General features: G+C 40.5%; 1 pseudogene across 1 annotated transcript; it reads right to left on the minus strand.

Moving 5' to 3' along the window:
• Positions 1-14,556: 14,556 nt before the first annotated feature.
• On the minus strand, positions 14,557-15,380 carry LOC308244205 (protein NipSnap homolog 1-like; annotated as a pseudogene). The gene has a single exon. The product of its transcript is annotated as a protein NipSnap homolog 1-like (transcript).
• Between the last annotated feature and the right edge of the window lie 1,984 nt (positions 15,381-17,364).

Below are 17,364 nucleotides of genomic sequence, written 5' to 3' on the forward strand. Positions count from 1 at the left end.
GAATTAGGAGAGCTAACATATTTTAAAATTAATATTTAATGAACACCTTAACTATGCCAGGCTCTGGTTTTATTAATCTGATCTCACTTGATCTTTAAAACAGTCCTATGAGGCAGGTATTATCTTTTATAATCAGTATCATTATTATTATTGTTGAACTATGGTTCACATAATTTGAATGACTTTCATTTATTTATGTAACAAATATTTTCTGAGCATCTAAGTAGCAGGCATCCCTTTAACCAAGGATTCAGAGATGAATAAGGCAGGCACACTCTCCGTTCTCAGGAAGCCATCTGCGATAAACAAGCAAATGAATGACTGAGATAATTTCAGATATTAAGTGCTATAAGGAACATAAAACAGTGCACCTGGAAATCACTGATTGTGGGGGAGGGGGTCTCAGCTGCATGGGGGGAAGGAACAGCAGGTGCAAAGCACTGAGGCTTTGCTTAAGGCTTTGTGACTTTTCAAGGTCAGCCAACTACTGAGTGGCTCTGTGTTTTAATCCATTTGTGGAATAGCAAGTGGCAGTGGCATGCCTGGAAGGTTTTGCTTATTCAAGGTGAAGCCATGAGAGCATGTTACTCACAGATATTTGCTGAGCTGGACTGGAGCCAGGACACCTGGGCTGCGAGGTCCAACCCCTGCACTCGGGACTTCAGAGGAAGTATTTAATCATTTCTGGAAATGGGATTGTTCTTTGATGTTTTCTCATTCTGTTTGCCTGGCGACCACATCAGGATCAGACTTTTAAAGGCCTCTCTCCCCTAATGAACTAGATGCTTTGGAAAAATCTGCCAAATAATAGAAATATTTCCCTTTCAGCTTAACTGCTGACCCAGACTAGTCAGAGAAATGGCCTTTCAAAGGATAAATCTATGACATTCCATTTCTGAGGGCAAGGGCCTTGATTTGCATTGAGCATTGTTGTAAATGTCAACTGTCCAGCTCCCACTGTCAGCTTGAATGGCCAGCAGTGTTTTTCCTCCCAAGAAAATTACACCGACTTATTCAGCGCATGGTTGGGGGCTGTGAGCCATACTGTTTCTTGTGAATCTAAATCATGCCCCTCTTATCTGTCCTTTTTCCTTTTTCTCCTATGAGCCACTTCCAAATTTTCCAAAACTGTGACGAAATGCTGAGTTCTTTGCTTAGCTGGGCGGTTAGTCTTGCTGGCTGCTCTGCTGAGCTGGCATTCCTATGACTGATCCTATGGAAGGGCTGGGAGGATAGGAAAGTATGAGCTGTGGCAGAATGTGAAGCTGTAGAAGAGACTGAGCAAAGGCACAACGATGGCAGCTCCCTTCCCTTGCAACTGGAAGTAGATGTGAAGAGCCCAGGGCACAGAAATTATTCCAGATCAGAAATACAGAATGTATGTGTTTTCTTGTTTCCCACTGTCTCCCCAAGACCTAGGACATAGTGGGCGTTGAATACATCCTTAGTGAATGACTGTCGTGGCAGGGCGTCTCTACTAGCTTAACCACACCCCCACAGCCCCCTTGGTTCTTCTCACTGAATGCTGGGCTCCTGCCAGTTGTTTGCTCCTGAGGAAGGGGCTGAGACTAGAAGGGAGGGATGGCTGGTCCCATTGCCCGGCTTGATTGGCTACAGCTCTCATGACTCTTTTTCCAGCTGCCGAGCACTTTGTGTGTGATAAATGATACAGAAACATGCCCCTGGCAGCCAACTGGCCCCTCACCAGTTCTTTGTAAATACCAGCCAGAGGTGACTCTGGTCTTGTGCCAGGCTAGAGACAGCAAGAACAAATCTCGAAGGTTCTTAATCCTCACAGGGGGCTCAGCATACCTTTACAGCTGTTGTCTCAGTTCCAGATAACTGGTTGATGAATTCTTTGTAATTTTCCTTCAGCGCATCTACGAAGGAAATGTCATTACCTCATTTCCCTTTGCTTGTCTGTTTTCCTTGGCAGAGAATCGCTTCGCATTCCTCTCTTCTCCAGTCTGATCTCTTTGATTCAAAACATTCTCTCCCGCTGGTTATTTCTTATTCCTGGAGGTACACAACACAAGCTTGGTTGGCAGAAACATCAGGGGGATATGTTAGGTCCCTGGAGGGGTCAAGGTGGACAGCTCTGTGTGTCTTAAAGTCTATTTTACCTATCTTTCCATAAAGCTGCAATATACGGAGCCAGTCTAGAAAAGAGAATTTCTATAAACAAAATTTTAGTCCAGTGACTGAGGGGTTATGCCACCATGTTTTGTGGTTTTGAGACTCAAGGTCCTTTCACTCTTAAACAGCTCAAATTTTGTGAGGTATCTTTCTTAAAATGTAGGCACACATAATTAGCAGTCTTTCTCTCTTTTTTGGTGGTAGATAAAAGAATGGCATCTCAAAAAAAAAAATAATGGCATCTCAAAAAAAAATGGCATCTCCTACAATAGATTAAATATTTGATTTGATTAAATAAAATCATGGCCAGAAATGTCTCAATTTTTGTAAGGCTTTATTTTTTTAAAGAGCAGTTTTAGGTTTATAACAAAACTAGGGCCCGATGCACGAAGATTCGTGCAAGAATGGACTTTACTTCCCCTGGCTGCTGGGACCGCCTTCACCTGGCCGGAGCCGCCTTTCTGCCTTCCCACACTGCCCAGAGGCCTGGAGTGGCTGGGGTGGTGTGGAATGCCTGCATCATCACCATGGTGACGATGCAAGTGTCCCACCCCGCCCCTGGCCTCTTGGCGCCTGCATATGCAAATCAACCTGCCATCTTTGTTGGGTTAATTTGCATACTCACTCCTGATTGGCTGGTGGGAGTCACGAAGCATACAGTCAATTAGCATGTTACTCTTTTATTAGGTAACATACGGTCAATTAGCATGTTACTCTTTTATTAAGTAGATTGAGAGGGAGGTACAGAGATTTCCCATACACTCCCTGCCTCTCCCGCATTATCAACAGATATATATATGTGTGTGTATATATGTGTGTGTGTGTGTGTATATAAAATAAACAGATATATATGTATATATATGTATATATGTATTTTTTTTTAACCAAAAATGAACCTACATTGACACATCATAATCACTCAAAGTCCATAGTTTACCTTAGGCTTCTTAGTTTTGTGCATTTTTCAGGTTTGGACAAATGTATAATGACATCCATCCATCACTATAATGTCATAGAGAATATTTTTACTACCTCATTCATATCCTCCCCCCACCTCCGCCCCTGGCAACCACTGATCTTTTTATTGTCTCCATAATTTTGCCTTTTCCAGAATGTCATATAGTTGGAATCATACAGTATGTAGCCTTTTCAGATGGGCTTCTTTCACTTAGTAATGTGCATTTAAGATTCCTCTGTGTCTTTTTATGGCTTGATAGGTCATTTCTTTTTAGTGCTGAATAAAATTCTATTGTCTGGATGTAGCACAGTTTATTTATCCATTCACCTGCTGAAGATCTGCTTTGGCAATTATGAATAGGGCTGCTATAAACACCAGTGTGCAGGTTTTTGCGGTTGCTATATAAAATGGTGAATAGTATGTTTAGTTTTATAAGAAACCATCAAACTGTCTTCCAAAGTGGTGGTACCATTTTGCATGCCCACCAGCAATGAATGAGAGTTACTCTCTTTCTACATCTCATCAGCATTCGGTGGTGTTAGTGTTCCAGATTTTGGCCATTCTAATAGGTGGAGAATGGTATCTCATTGTTGTTTTATTTAGCATTTTCCTCATCACAAATGATGTAGATATTCTCTAATCAAAATATTTTTGAATGTGTCCATAATCATAATTATCATTTTAAATATATATAGGTAGATTTATATAATGGAAGAAGGGAGGAAGCCTTGGTTCTAGTCTTGATTTTGCTTTAACAAATTTTTTTTTTTAAATATATTTTATTGATATTTTTACAGAGAGGAAGGGAGAGGGATAGAAAGCTAGAAACATCGATGAGAGAGAAACATCGATCAGCTGCCTCCTGCACACCCCCCACTGGGGATGTGCCCGCAGCCAAGGTACATGCCCCTGACCGGAATCGAACCCGGGACCCTTCAGTCCGCAGGCCGATGCTCTATCCACTGAGCCAAACCGGTTTCGGCTGCTTTAACAAATTGTAAGACCTCACAGAAGTCATTGCCTTTTAGCCTCTCCTTTCTTGGCTATAAAATAATGGGTTTGCAATGATGGCAAAGGCTTCAATTTCATAACTGCCTCTTCTCCCCATGGGTCATTACTCAGAGTCAGAGTCATACCAGGGGGTGGGGTACAGCAAGTCTGGTTAGTATCTCCTCAGAGTGAGGTTACGTCATAGTGACTTGTGAGAACCTGTCATGATAGACCAAATTAGTTTTCTCTTAAGATAGTGATGCCATAATGTGACCATATAAGAAGAGTTGATAGTTATTGAATGCCAATGGAGTGCTGGGATTGAATTGTGTCTTCCCTCAAAATATTGAAGTCCTAACCCCCAATACTTATGGCTGTAACTTTATTTGAAAATAGAATCTTTGCACATGATCAAGTTAAGATGAGATTATTGGAGTAGGCTCTAATACAATATGAATGTGTCCTTATTTTAAGTGAAGAAATTTGGACACAGAGACCAACATGCACACAGGGAGAACACCATGTGGAGGTGAAGGCAGACACTGGGTAGTGCATCTATAAGCCAAGGAACCCCAGTAATTGCCAGAAAACCAGTAGAAACCAGGAGAGAGGCATGCAACAGATTCTCCCTCACTAGGAGGAACCAATCCTGCCAACACCTTGGACTTCTAGGCTCTAGAACTGTGAGATAATACATTTCTGTTGTCAATCAGGTTATGGTACTTGCTTATGGCAGCCCTAGGAAACGAATACATTGCTATAGACACATTGAATCACTCGATCCTCACAATGACCCTATTTACTTATTCCCCAAGGTGCTAGCATGAAAGCAGAGAACAAAACGCAAAAAGTCCTGTTCTTGTGGGGTTTACATGATAGTAAGAGATATCAGATGAAAAACAAACAATTAAGTATGTCCTATAGAAGATAGTAAGACAGGTAATGGGAAAAAGTTAGGCATGAAAAGGGAGACAGAGTCTGTGGGGAGAAGAGCAGTGTGAAGTTACTGTTTTATATGGGGAGTGCACAAATACTGTGTAGAAGGAGTACTGCAACTTCCCAGCCACTCACATGAAAGCCACTCCTGGCATGCTCACCCAGCAAGAGCCTTTATCAGTTGGTTTAAAATACAGTGAAGCTTAGATCCATGGAGGTACTTGCCAAGGTTATAGAGACAGCAAGTGAAAGAGTTGGGATTTAAACCTAGGATCTCTAACTGCAAGAGCTCACTCTTTTATCCACCACCAGGGCCTCCGGGTCACTGATCTCTGTTGCTTTTGGTGAGATTTTATGTTCTTTTCAGCCAGAGTCTAGTTCCAGAGTTACGGCAGTTGCGTAGAAAACTTAACTTGACGATCCTCCCAGAAGTGGTCTCTAAGATCTGGTATCAGCCTTAGCTGGTTGCTCAGTGGCTCAATGGTCCCACAGACTGAAGGGTCGCAGTTTCGATTCCAGTCAAGGGCACATATCTAGGTTGCAGGCTCTATCCCTGGCCCTGGTAGGGTCACATATGGGAAGCAACCAATTGATGTGTCTTTCTTACACCAATGTTTCTCTCTGTCTCTACCACTCCTTCCACTCTCTCTCTCTCTAAAAAATAAAAATAAAAAAATAAAAATAAATCAATGGAAAACATATCCTCAGGTGAGGATTAACAGCAACAACAAAAATCTAGTATCAATGTGTGGAGCCTATGTCAAGTAATCTTACCATCCTTGGAGTCATTGATATCTTGAGGAAAGACATTGAGGATTTGCTTACTTAGCCTGTAGGTGATGTTACATCAAACAGAACAATTGATGTTGTTAAATAGGAAGCATAATCCTAGACAAATAGTACAAAAGATAATTACACCAGGGTAAGAGTAGGCACTTAGGAAACCAACACCATAAAAATCATTACAAGATTAGCTAGTCCCAGTCTTTATATTGAAAGACCTGTGTGTGGGTCAGAGCTGATTTCAACACCATGTTACTGTGGGAGTAGAGAGCTATGCCCAGCCAGGACAGACATAATTCTTTCTGTGTGTTCTGAGTACCTCAAACCTTTCCTAGTGTGTTACAAATAATACTGCCCCCTGAACATAAAAAAAAAAAAAAAAAAAAAAAAAAAAAAAAAAAAAAGATTCAAACATGAATATTTTAGTTTAGCCAATAAATTGGAAAAGTTAAAAAAAAGGACTCATTCTTTTTATGACCTCCAAGTACTACTGCAAAAGTGTATACCTTAGAACAATGCAGTTGCTATGACAAAGTGTTGTTAATGCTTGTTTGAAAAAAGAGACATTTTCATGCAGCTCTAACGGGACTCTGATACTGCCATTCTATGGGGTAATTTGATAACACATATTAAAAGCCTTCAATTGTGAATATTCTTGGAGAAATTATAATCTCAGGATTCCTCCCCCCCACCCCGCAAAGAAAATGTTGGAGTGTTGCAAAAAGATTTAGTTACACAAGTGTTTATTACAGTTTAATTTATATAGCAAGAGTGGTTAATATGGTAGAATATTATACTAAAATAATTGTTGCTAAATGAAAATTTTGAACTGTTTTCAGGTATACACCATTTAGGGCATTTGATAAAGGCAGTCAATTCCTTTCTTGGAAAGAAAGCACATATGTACCTACATAAAGTTTTGTAGATAATTTCACAGAATTCATGAACTATGTGAAGTCCATGCACAGGCTTAGGTTAAAGACTACCACTCTGTAGTAAAGAGTAATAATTAGTCACATGGGGAAATAGTCACAAAAGCACATGTGTGCATTGGCATGAGACTGGAAAGACACATATTAAAACAGTTGTTTGCTCTTAAAAATGAGATAATAGGTTTTTAAATTTTTCTTCTTTGGGCTTTTCAGTATTTCTTCAATTTTCTACAATGAAAAAGTATTACTTCAATATTATTTTTAAAACTTATTTAATATGGAGTAAAAAAAATACACTGGAGCCTTAGAGAAGTCCCCAAGAAATGTAGCAAAAATGAAACATTATGAAAAGTACAAAGGAAAAATATCATATTGCCTCCAGTAATAGGCACCCTTATGAGGAGGTCACAAAAGAGTTCTCTGTGCTCATGGAACATTCAGGGAAATAGATTTAATTTAAACTAAAGTTTATTTTTGGGCAAAATAGAATTTCTTTTCTGCCAGTGCTGTTAAAAGCCATGGAAATGCCAAAGGTGTAGTAAAAAAACTATTGGTCTTATTGGTTTAAGCATGACATGAATCAGGCGATTTATCTAGAGCCCTTCTGCTCAATTTACTTGTGTCTTTGAAGCAGGGTACACTGATACACAAGAGGGACAGGAACTGCGGTCCTCAGTGATCTGCTCTATCCCCAAATATCCCACTGATGTCCCTTTTCAACACCCCATCAGATGGGCAGTGATGACTACTGCTCCTCTAATCAGCTGATTTGGATCTCCTACTAATAAATGTTGGCTACCAGGGAAATTGGTGCCTTAGTCTAATCCACATCACTAAGAGAATTATAGTGTAGGGAAAGTCTGGTCAAGTAGAATTATCCTCTATGCTCATAGTTACTAGTGTTAATGATTTCTCTGGAGGAAAGTCTTCTGTTTATTGGGCAGATTGAGTCCTCTGGAGTCTGCTGAGTATCTAATACACTGTTGGCTTGGCAACCTTTTGGCCTTGTTAGTTCTTGTGTCTTATTCTTTTTATGACCTCCAAGTACTGCTGCATAAAAGTATATACCTTAGAACAATGCAGTTTCTGTGACAGACCATATGGATTTAATATCATGGTACTATACACACATGCACACACATATGTAGACATAAACATATACACACGTATATGCTACATGTATAGATGTAGAAATGTGCAATACAGTGTCATGGATAAGAGCATGGGTCTATGGACAGACTTTCTGAGTTGGGCTCCTGGTTGCACCATAGGTCTGTGAACTTGGCCAACTTATTTGACCTGGATAAACTTTAGTTTGTCAAAATGAGGGTTATCTTTCTGATAGGGTAGTGGTGATGATTAAATACACAAATACAGGTTAAATGATTATACCATTGCCTGTATACAGAACATGATTGCTAGTAGATTGACACTCGCTGAGTGTCAGAAGTCTGTGAGAACTCTCTGATTTATTGTCCCTCCCAGTCCAAGATTATGAAGCTCTTGCTTGTTCCCAAGACCACAGGAACCAGGATCTCCTTCGGATATTGTATCCTTTTTAGCACTAACTTCTCTAGGATAGGTACATCCTAATTGCTCTCCTGGTTCTAGGTTATTACGTGGACAGGATTACCCAAGAGAGGTTCATGATGTAATGAGAGTTCTCTCAACTTTGGTCACCTGAGTGGAGTTCTTACTAATTATCTCTGAGTTAATCTATGTGCCAAAGCTACCTGAGAAAGAGGTATTATTTTCGTCCCTTATAGTTTTACTGGTTTTTAAGGCTGTTTTGGGTGTGTAGAGTATCTTTTGTGGTCCATAACTTCACAGTCCAGTTGATTTTCTCTTTACATATTCTCTGTCTTTCAATAGGAGGCCTGAATTCCTCTAGGATTCTTGTTCCCTGGGATCTCACTCATACTTTCTGAGTTTTCTAGATGAGGCAGATGAACTGAATACACTGAAATTTTGACAAGGACAGCTCACAGAATCATGAATAGATATATCTTCCTTCACACAGAAGTTAAATTTCTAAAGTTGTATATAAGTAAAAATGTAATCTGTAATAATAAAAGCGTAATATGCTAATTATACCAGACAATTTTCCGGATGACCTTCTGCCATGATGAAGCCGTGGCAGCTGCGGGAGCTGAGGCAGAGGCAGCTACCACGGCACAGGGGCTGAGCCCCTTGCATGAATTTCGTGCATTGGGCCTCCTGTTCAAATATAAACTTGTTGAAATAGTTTCTTCTTTTTTGGGTAAAGATTCTGCCTATTCTCAAATAATGCATCAATAAAGACAGGTAACAATATTCTCTATTGTATAAGGCACTGGAAGAAGTCTTGAAAGTAATTTTAAAAGAATACATTTTATTTATCTCCATAGAGTCCATATTTTAATTCAGAGTAAGGAGAAAATATAAATTATTTTCCTCCAAAATGTTTATGATCCTGTGTTGATTTCTCTATAGCTGTGGGGGGTAGAAATAGTCTCTATTAAACTTCACATTTCGAACTCCAGTGAGGCAAATCTGGAATATTTTTACTATTTTGATTTCCTAAAGGCTGATTGTCCTGGATTTACTGGGGCAGCATGTACTTCATATGATTTCATTATATTCAATAAAAGTGCTTTATTGAATCTACAACCAACGTAACTTATTTATAGGTTTCCACAACTTTTCATACAAATCAAAACCAAAACAAAAGCACACCTTTGATGGACCTCCAATTCTGATATTTGGTTCTGAAAATATGTCTTTTGAACTCAGAGCCCTTTTGGTTTCATGGGCTTCTCGCAAGTTTTACTTAGAAAAGGAGGCCAGGGTTGTTTGAGAGTCCGACGTCTCCTCTGAGGGGAGGACACCGCTTTTCTATTCGAGCAGGGCATCACGGACTGCACAGGGCTCTTGGCACAGTCCCTCGTGGTGCACCGTGACCTCTGTCCCACGATTGTTGGCCTGTCAGCTTTGCCATCTGTCAGAGAGGACCAAAAGCAAAGTGTGAATGATCCTTGCATTGTTTACCCCTGGCTCCTGCTTCCTCTCCTCTTTGCTTCCCACAGCCGCTCCATTGTCTTCTACTGGTTGGTTTCCTCACCTGAGACTCTTTGAAAACTGGATAGTCCAGCGATGGGTGAGTCATTATTGAATGTCTGCCCTAGTCAAAGGAAGGCTCTGGACAACCTCTGCTCTTTTTTCTTTGAAAGGAGGTAGAGATGACATTGCTGTACCTTGTGTCACAATGCAGGTTTGGCCTATAGTGCCCTAATTGTCTAATCTGAGAAGCAGAGAGTTCGTTGTTCATATTTTTTGTGTCTTTGGACTAACAATTCTTTAGCTGGCCATTTATGTATGATGCAGGCATGCATGTATATATGTGCATGTATGTAAGTATGTATGGTTCTGACTTTGTATCAGAAAAATAAATGTTATGCGTGAAGCTCAAAGGAATTTTTTTGCTCAGGATTTAACAGTACAAATAATAACTTTAATGTCATACAAAAAGGGCACTTTAATGGCTGAAAGAAAACCTTTAGGGCTGACCTGATCCCTGAAGTTAGAAGAGGAGAGGAGAAGGGGCCAGCCAAGTATTTTTAATCTCTCCAGATCAGAGTTCTAGTTCTGCGAACTCTTTCTGGTTCACAAGCTGTGTCTCTGCTCTAAAGCATTTTAGAAATCTTAGCAAAAACATTCTCAAATAGGCTTGAGAGTCGTCTTGAAATAATTTCCCTTAATTAGATCTAATGGATTGTCTGATGACTGTATGATGCTGTTTGGTCTGGCAGAGTTAATGAGCCCCGAACAACTGCACTTGGCCATATTTTTATGCTAGTATGAGAATTATGCTTTTATGTATGTATGTGTACATGTATTTTTAATCCTCACCCAAGGATATTTTTCCATTGCTTTTAGATAAAGTGGAAGGGAGGTGGGGGGGAGAGAGAGAGAGAGAGAGAGCGAGGGAGAGAGAGAGAAACATCAATGTGCGGGAGACACATCAATTGGTTGCCTCCCGCACCTTCCCCTTCAGGGCCGGGGTCAAACCTGCAACAGTAGTACATGTCCTTGACTGGGAACTGAACCCTCGACCATTCGGTGCATGGGCCTATGCTCTAACCACTGAGCAAAACTGACCAGGACAATGCTTTTATTTTTTTACAGGTGCCATTTGAAGAAGCCTGAAGATTACTAAATTAAATATTGTGTTGTTTTTTATTTTTATTTCATACACATCTGCAATCAGAACACCTTCATTCGAGGCCCCTCAGTTCCACCCCCAGCGTTCACTGCCTGTGTGATCCTGCCAAATCACTCACTAAGTCTGTTTTCTCGGCTATAAAATGGGGTTAATAATGATACTTGCAGCATTAAAGGAAATTGCATTGAATAAATAATGTCATGTTATTTATAAAATGAGACTTGCTAAAGGCTTAAATAAGCAATGTTCTTTTTTCATTTTGAAAAAACTATTTACTGTTTTTTCAAATATTATTTCAAATATGTGTTTTACAGACAAGGGTCAATATGGGTCAGAAACATTTTATAGAAGAAAGCATTCTTACAGACACCGGAAATAGTTTTTTTTGCTTTGTTTTTTTTTTTAACAGAGAGGAAGGGAGAGTGATAGAGAGTTAGAAACATCGATGAGAGAGAAACATTGATCAGCTGCCTCCTGCACACTCCCTACTGGGTATGTGCCCGCAACCAAGGTATATGCCCTTGACCGGAATCGAACCTGGGACCCTTGAGTCTGCAGGCCGACGCTCCATCCACTGAGCCAAACCGGTTAGGGCCGAAAATCATTTTAATAGTAGAAAAAGCTCATATTTATCTAAATGTGGCTATGTTGCACTAGAAGATTTTAACATACCAAGTGCAAAATGACTGGCTTTTCTTGCCACACAAAATATTGACAATCTCCCTTTATAGCCTACTCTTACTTGTTATTTGGGAAGCCAAAAGATAGCATATGGACCTTTAGGTCTCCAATGGACTGGGGCTGGTGTGTGTGTATGTGTAAAGCATCAGAATGAATCCAAAGTAAGAACAAACTGGCTTTGATCCCAACTAAACGCAAAGTCCAGCATTAGAGACAATTACAACTTGTAGGGTTACTTTTACTAGGTTGTGTTACTTAACACTATTAAATCTAATCCATCAAAATTAAAGCTAAGCATACTCCCATCACTAGTTCTCTCCTCACCCTATCTCATTTTTATGAAGGCTCCATGTTACACCTCAGTTTATAATAGGGGCATGGGAACTTCCCAGTTCTCAGAAGGAGCCATCCTAAATCCTCCGTCCAATTCTTCTTTTGTCCTACCCTCTCACCTCTCACCCTGAGACAAGTCAGCCTGACCAAAGAGGTAGGGCTTTTGTCATTGTCTCATGGAAATTAATTCTAAACAATACAAGAGAAAGGTTATTCCATGAGTAACATTTAGCTTTAAGCCAAAGGGATAGCCCGCCCCCCCGCCCCCCCCCCCCCCCCAAAGAATCACAATGAATCCCATACTAACCCTCAGCCCTGGTAAAGATCTCCCATCTAGAAGCTCCCCACAATAGCACAAGGCATTGATTGATATTATGTTACTTGAGGAGAAGAGGAAGATATATACAGTTTTAATAAAACCCTCATGAAGCAATGTTTTTCAAACAGTGGGTTGCAACCTTTTACTGGGTCCTGAAACCAGGATAAACACCTAAAAAAAGAGTCAAATAGAATAAGATAGAAAACATAAGTATGCTCACAGCTACTAAGGTACTAAGGGCAAGTGTTTCACTGAAGGCTGTGAAACGTATGTGTATGCATAAGGTTGTGATGTTTAATGTATTTTTTACTGTGGATCAAGGGCAATGATGTTTGAGAGCCGCTGGAGAAGGCGTGCTTTATAAAACAGAAGCAATATCAACTTTTGAGCAAAGCAATTTTATTCACTAGAAAAGGTTCACATGACTTTTCTAGCTGCCCTCCTCTCAGTTTGTATTGAAGACAAAAATATCATTTAAAAAAAAATCTTAGACCCAAAGAATCTTAGTCAGATGCACTAAGTAACTTGGAAATCACAGAATTTTCTCTCTTTAGCAGACACTGTTGCCCACCTAATTGCATGTGCTAAGTATCGATGAGCAAACTGAAGCCAGAAAGATGAAATGACTTAGCCAACATACCAGTGAGAAAGCTAGCACACATAATCTCCTGTGATCCAGATGACCTTCTCACTTGATCACATTGTCTTTTAAACACTGCAAAGGTCAACGAGAATTACTTCCTACGCACACACCTTGCCACGTTTGTAAAAGAATCAGCACCAGCACTGTCCTCTCAAACAAGGCATAGGAAGTTAAACTGAAAATTTTATCTGAACTTTAAATGTAGTATTTACTTTTATATGGGGGGAGGGGCAAAAAAAAAAAAAAAAAGCAGACACAAATATTTTTAGCTCCAGAGACTAGGACTCCCATCAAAATGTAAGCTTTGCAAATGAATAAATATGATTATTAGAGTGCTTAGAGAAAAATAAAAATTCTAGAATTTATGGAGGGACACAGATCGGTGCCTTGGCAGCTATTCACTTCAAGTAGATATTTATCTACATTATATTTCTCTCCGAAGTCCATGTATCCCATCTGTCCGTGCTGTGGGAGACTGTGATGGTCTTGTTGTTGTGCCTTTCTTCTCTTTAAATCTTTCTTTAGATTCCTTACTTAAAAAAAAAAAAAAAGTAAGCATATAATGGGTTCCATCAGCAACTCCAGCGTAAGTTTTCCCGAAAGGGAGGCAGAATTAATCTTCCCAGAGGTTCATGAGGTATGGGGGTCACTGAGGAGGCCCCCAAAGTCACTTATCCCACTCCACATACCCAATGGCCCAGCAGAATGAGGGTTGGGCTGATCAAATGTGCAGAGGGAGAAAAGGGTTGCAGGGTGAGGAACATACAGGCCCTGGCCCCTATCTGAGCCCACAGGAAGGAAAAGGGAGGGCAGTTCCACAGAAGGGCTGGAACTACACATTCAATTTTCAACCTGGTTACAGAGGGAAAGAGATGAGCCTCCTTCCAACTGTCTGTATTAGGAAACGCTCCCAAGTGGGCTTCTGTCACCTCTGTTCTATCTGCCCCGTTCTGTATTCCAAGTTCTACAGTTCAAACCAAAGTTCTGAACTCTTAAGTTCTACCTTCTGGGTTCTTATTTCTGTTCCATTCTGTTTCCTGCCTCCAGATCCTTTACAGCTGCCTTTTCCTAGCCTTTCTGGGTGAATTAGGTGGACCTCCTGCTGACTTTGCTAACTTAAGAGTTTTCCTTTATTTCTTGTGGCAGTTCAGGCTTTTCCCCAGCAAAAGGGACTTGGTTTGGACTGTCCAGCAAGTGGGTGGCCCAGTAGAGACCAGGGAATTCCTGAGAGCCTGGTCTAGTTTCTCCTCTTCTCTTCCCACCCCACCTCTAACCACTAGACACACTACCTTTTGTGCAACTAAAGATAAACTGAGGTTTTTCCATGGTGATCATTGGAGAATGGTGGCCTAGAGATGAGGAATCTTAGGGGGAAATGTGAGAAGACATAAAAGGTTGCCATTCTTCATTCAGAGAAATTAAAAACTGCTGCCAGCACAGGGCAAGGGATGGGCAGGGAAGGTGGGAAGTGTCCAGGCCGAGCTGCAAGTCCTCAGAACCCTGTCACCCTTCAGCTCCCCATTGTCTGAGTTGAGCATCAGCCTCCAGAGTCAGCCCAGAGCTGAGAGAAAACCCAGACCACAGGACTAAGAGCTCTCGGTCCGTGGCTGCCCTGAGGGAGAAGGGAATGAGGTGGCAGCAGCCTCACTGGAGCGGTGAGATCTTCCAAGGGATCATGATCCAGAGTCTCCATGTGTTGCACCAGAGGGACTGTGTAGTAGACATTTTCGCCTCAACCCCTCTTCCTCCAAGTAGCATTTCTAGTCTCTTCCTGAGACGACAGGTCTTTATAGGCCCAGGGACGGCTCTTCTATCTGTAAGAAGAGGCCTCCCACTGCCTCTGGTTCTCCTGCTGGTGTTTGATGGTCTGAGCCCAGTTGTCCCACCACTTGATCATGGTTCCTGGCTTGAACTTGTTCTCAGCTCATAGATGTTGGGGCCCATTTTGGGCTTTGGCTCATTCCAAAAGCTGAACTCGAGCAGCATCTGGTTTCTCCTGGACAACAGTATCTGGTTCCACTCCTTTCGGGACCTCCAGGTACTCCTTGTTGCTTTTGAGCTTGTTCGTGTGGTCCACGAGGGCGAGGTAGCCGCCTGGTTCATTGCCGGTTCTACTTCACATGCCATCTGTCCCATTTGCCCAGGAGTGAGCAGGGGCGTCCTCATCCAGGTGCAGCTGGGTAGCACAGCCGCCAGGCTGTTGTAGGCACCCAGACACTCAGGCTTCACACTGTGAAATTGGATTTTGTAGAGGTTGCTGGTTTCCTTCTTGACAGCAAGGTGGAGTGGGGGTCCTTCTGGGGATTCACCTTGTGCACAAAGAGTGAGTGAAAGTAGCTGCCTTCATTGTCCTTGGAACGGAAGTGCCCGCAGATGCAGCCACAACAGCCGCCATACTGCTGCAGAGATGCTGCACAGATGCAGGGCCGTGTTGGAGAGGCCTGACCTTTTCTAAAGTCATTCAACATCTTTGACTCATATTCTCATTCAGAAGGATAAGAAAGGAAACTTTAAGGCCATCAAATATAGAACATTCAATGCTTAAGGGGGCTATAAGTTTACAAGTAGAATAAATTCTCATAATTTGGAATCAGGGTTGGAAAATACCACTTTCTGAAATGGTAACAGATATCAACATAATATCACATTAGTTACCTAGTGGAAATATTCCTAGGAAATAGCATACCTTAAGAGAAGGACAATGTGAAAAAAGACAAAGAAGATGAAACAAATCAAAGAAAGACAGAAGCTGAGGGAAAGTGGTAGGGAGACAGCAGAAAACATGGAATAAGAAGGTCACCTTTGTACACTGAGATGAGTTGGTTGCAGGACGTAAAACTGGCCCCAGGAGACCTTGCCTTTCTGCTCTGCACATGGGTTCCTGGTGGCTCTGGGATTGCTAGAGAGCCCTAGGGAGAGAGTTGATAGGGAGGTTTCCCATCAGATTACTGGCTCTCTTGGAGTTCTCTCTCCCTGCTCAGAATATGTGTGGAATTCTGTCCCTCTAATGGGATTGATAACATTCTACCTTGCACTGTAGTTATAAATTGAGCGAATGGCTACCTGGAGTCCTTTAGATTATCCTCTGAAAGAATTGGCGCATGCTTAGTTATATTCACATATTTATAGCTCCAAACATAATTCCTGGTACATGGCAGAGAGTCAATGAAATTTCTTGAACGTTCAATCAACAAAATGGAACATGGATGTGAGTGTGACTATAACTCAAGTATAGAGGTGAGAAGTTGAAACATGTCATTCTGTTTTTATTGTATGTAACTTCCTTATAAGTTGCTGTTTCTGTTGTTGTGGTGTTGTTACCTTTCAATTTACAAAATAATTAAATAGTGAAATTTAAGCTAATTTCCTAATGGAGGCAGAAGAAGGTGAAAGCAACAAGATAATGACAAAATGATTATCAAAGAAATGGAACCTTACTTTGGACCATGTGACCTCATTAGGTAGGAGCATATTTGGGCAGACCAGGCAGCATGAAGTGTTTTCATTATTATTATTATTATTATTTTTTCATAATAGTTTTTTTTTCATAACACTGATTTATTGTGTGTGTGTGTGTTTTTTTTTTTTTTCCCATAAAACAGTTGTCATAGATATCTCAGTTGTATCTCTGGTTGAATATAAGTCAGGGTATACATATACACTTCAGTTTGTACATAGCTAGAAATATGCCCGTTTTAATAAAAAACAGAATTAGTGTTGAGTTACAAATAATTTTTTTAAAATAAAAAACAATGACATTAATGTGTTATTGAATAGCTGAGTTCTCAACTAATCGAGGGTGAAAACAAGGAGCTTGGTTCCATACTCTGGAACCAGAACACCTGAACTTGAATTTCAGCTCCTCCTCCTACTAGCTCTGTGACAGGTGACTTAACCTCGCTGGACCTCATTTTCCTAATATATAAATTGGAAATGATAATAGTTCTGTCTCATAGGGTCATTGTAAAGATTTAATGAGTTAATATATGTTAAGTTGTTAGAACGGTGCCTGACCCATAATGTATTGGCTATTCTTATTAACAATCAAGTGTCACTAATACCATCAATATCAAGATATAATAAAATATTAATAGTATTAAATTTAAATAATTAGAACCTTTACATGTTGTAATATTAGCAAATGTTGACCAACAACACACACAATGATAAAAGCTTTTATAAATTAAGTCATGATTTTAAATAAATTTTTATTTTATTACTCAATAACATTTACATGTATCTCTGAAACAGCAATGCTGTGTAGTTTTTTTTTTTTTTAAATATATGTGGATATATCGGTTTGTATTGTGGGGATGCAAAAAATAATTTTCCTCCCATCTTTTTAAGTTCTTCTGGCTGGGCTAATAATCGAATGAACATGAGACAGATTAACAGGAGAAAATGTCCAAAATTTATCATGGATGTAATACTATAAATGTGGGGGTGGGTGCC

This window comes from Plecotus auritus (genome assembly GCF_963455305.1).
Source record: "Plecotus auritus genome assembly, chromosome: 3".
Lineage (NCBI taxonomy): Eukaryota > Metazoa > Chordata > Mammalia > Chiroptera > Vespertilionidae > Plecotus > Plecotus auritus.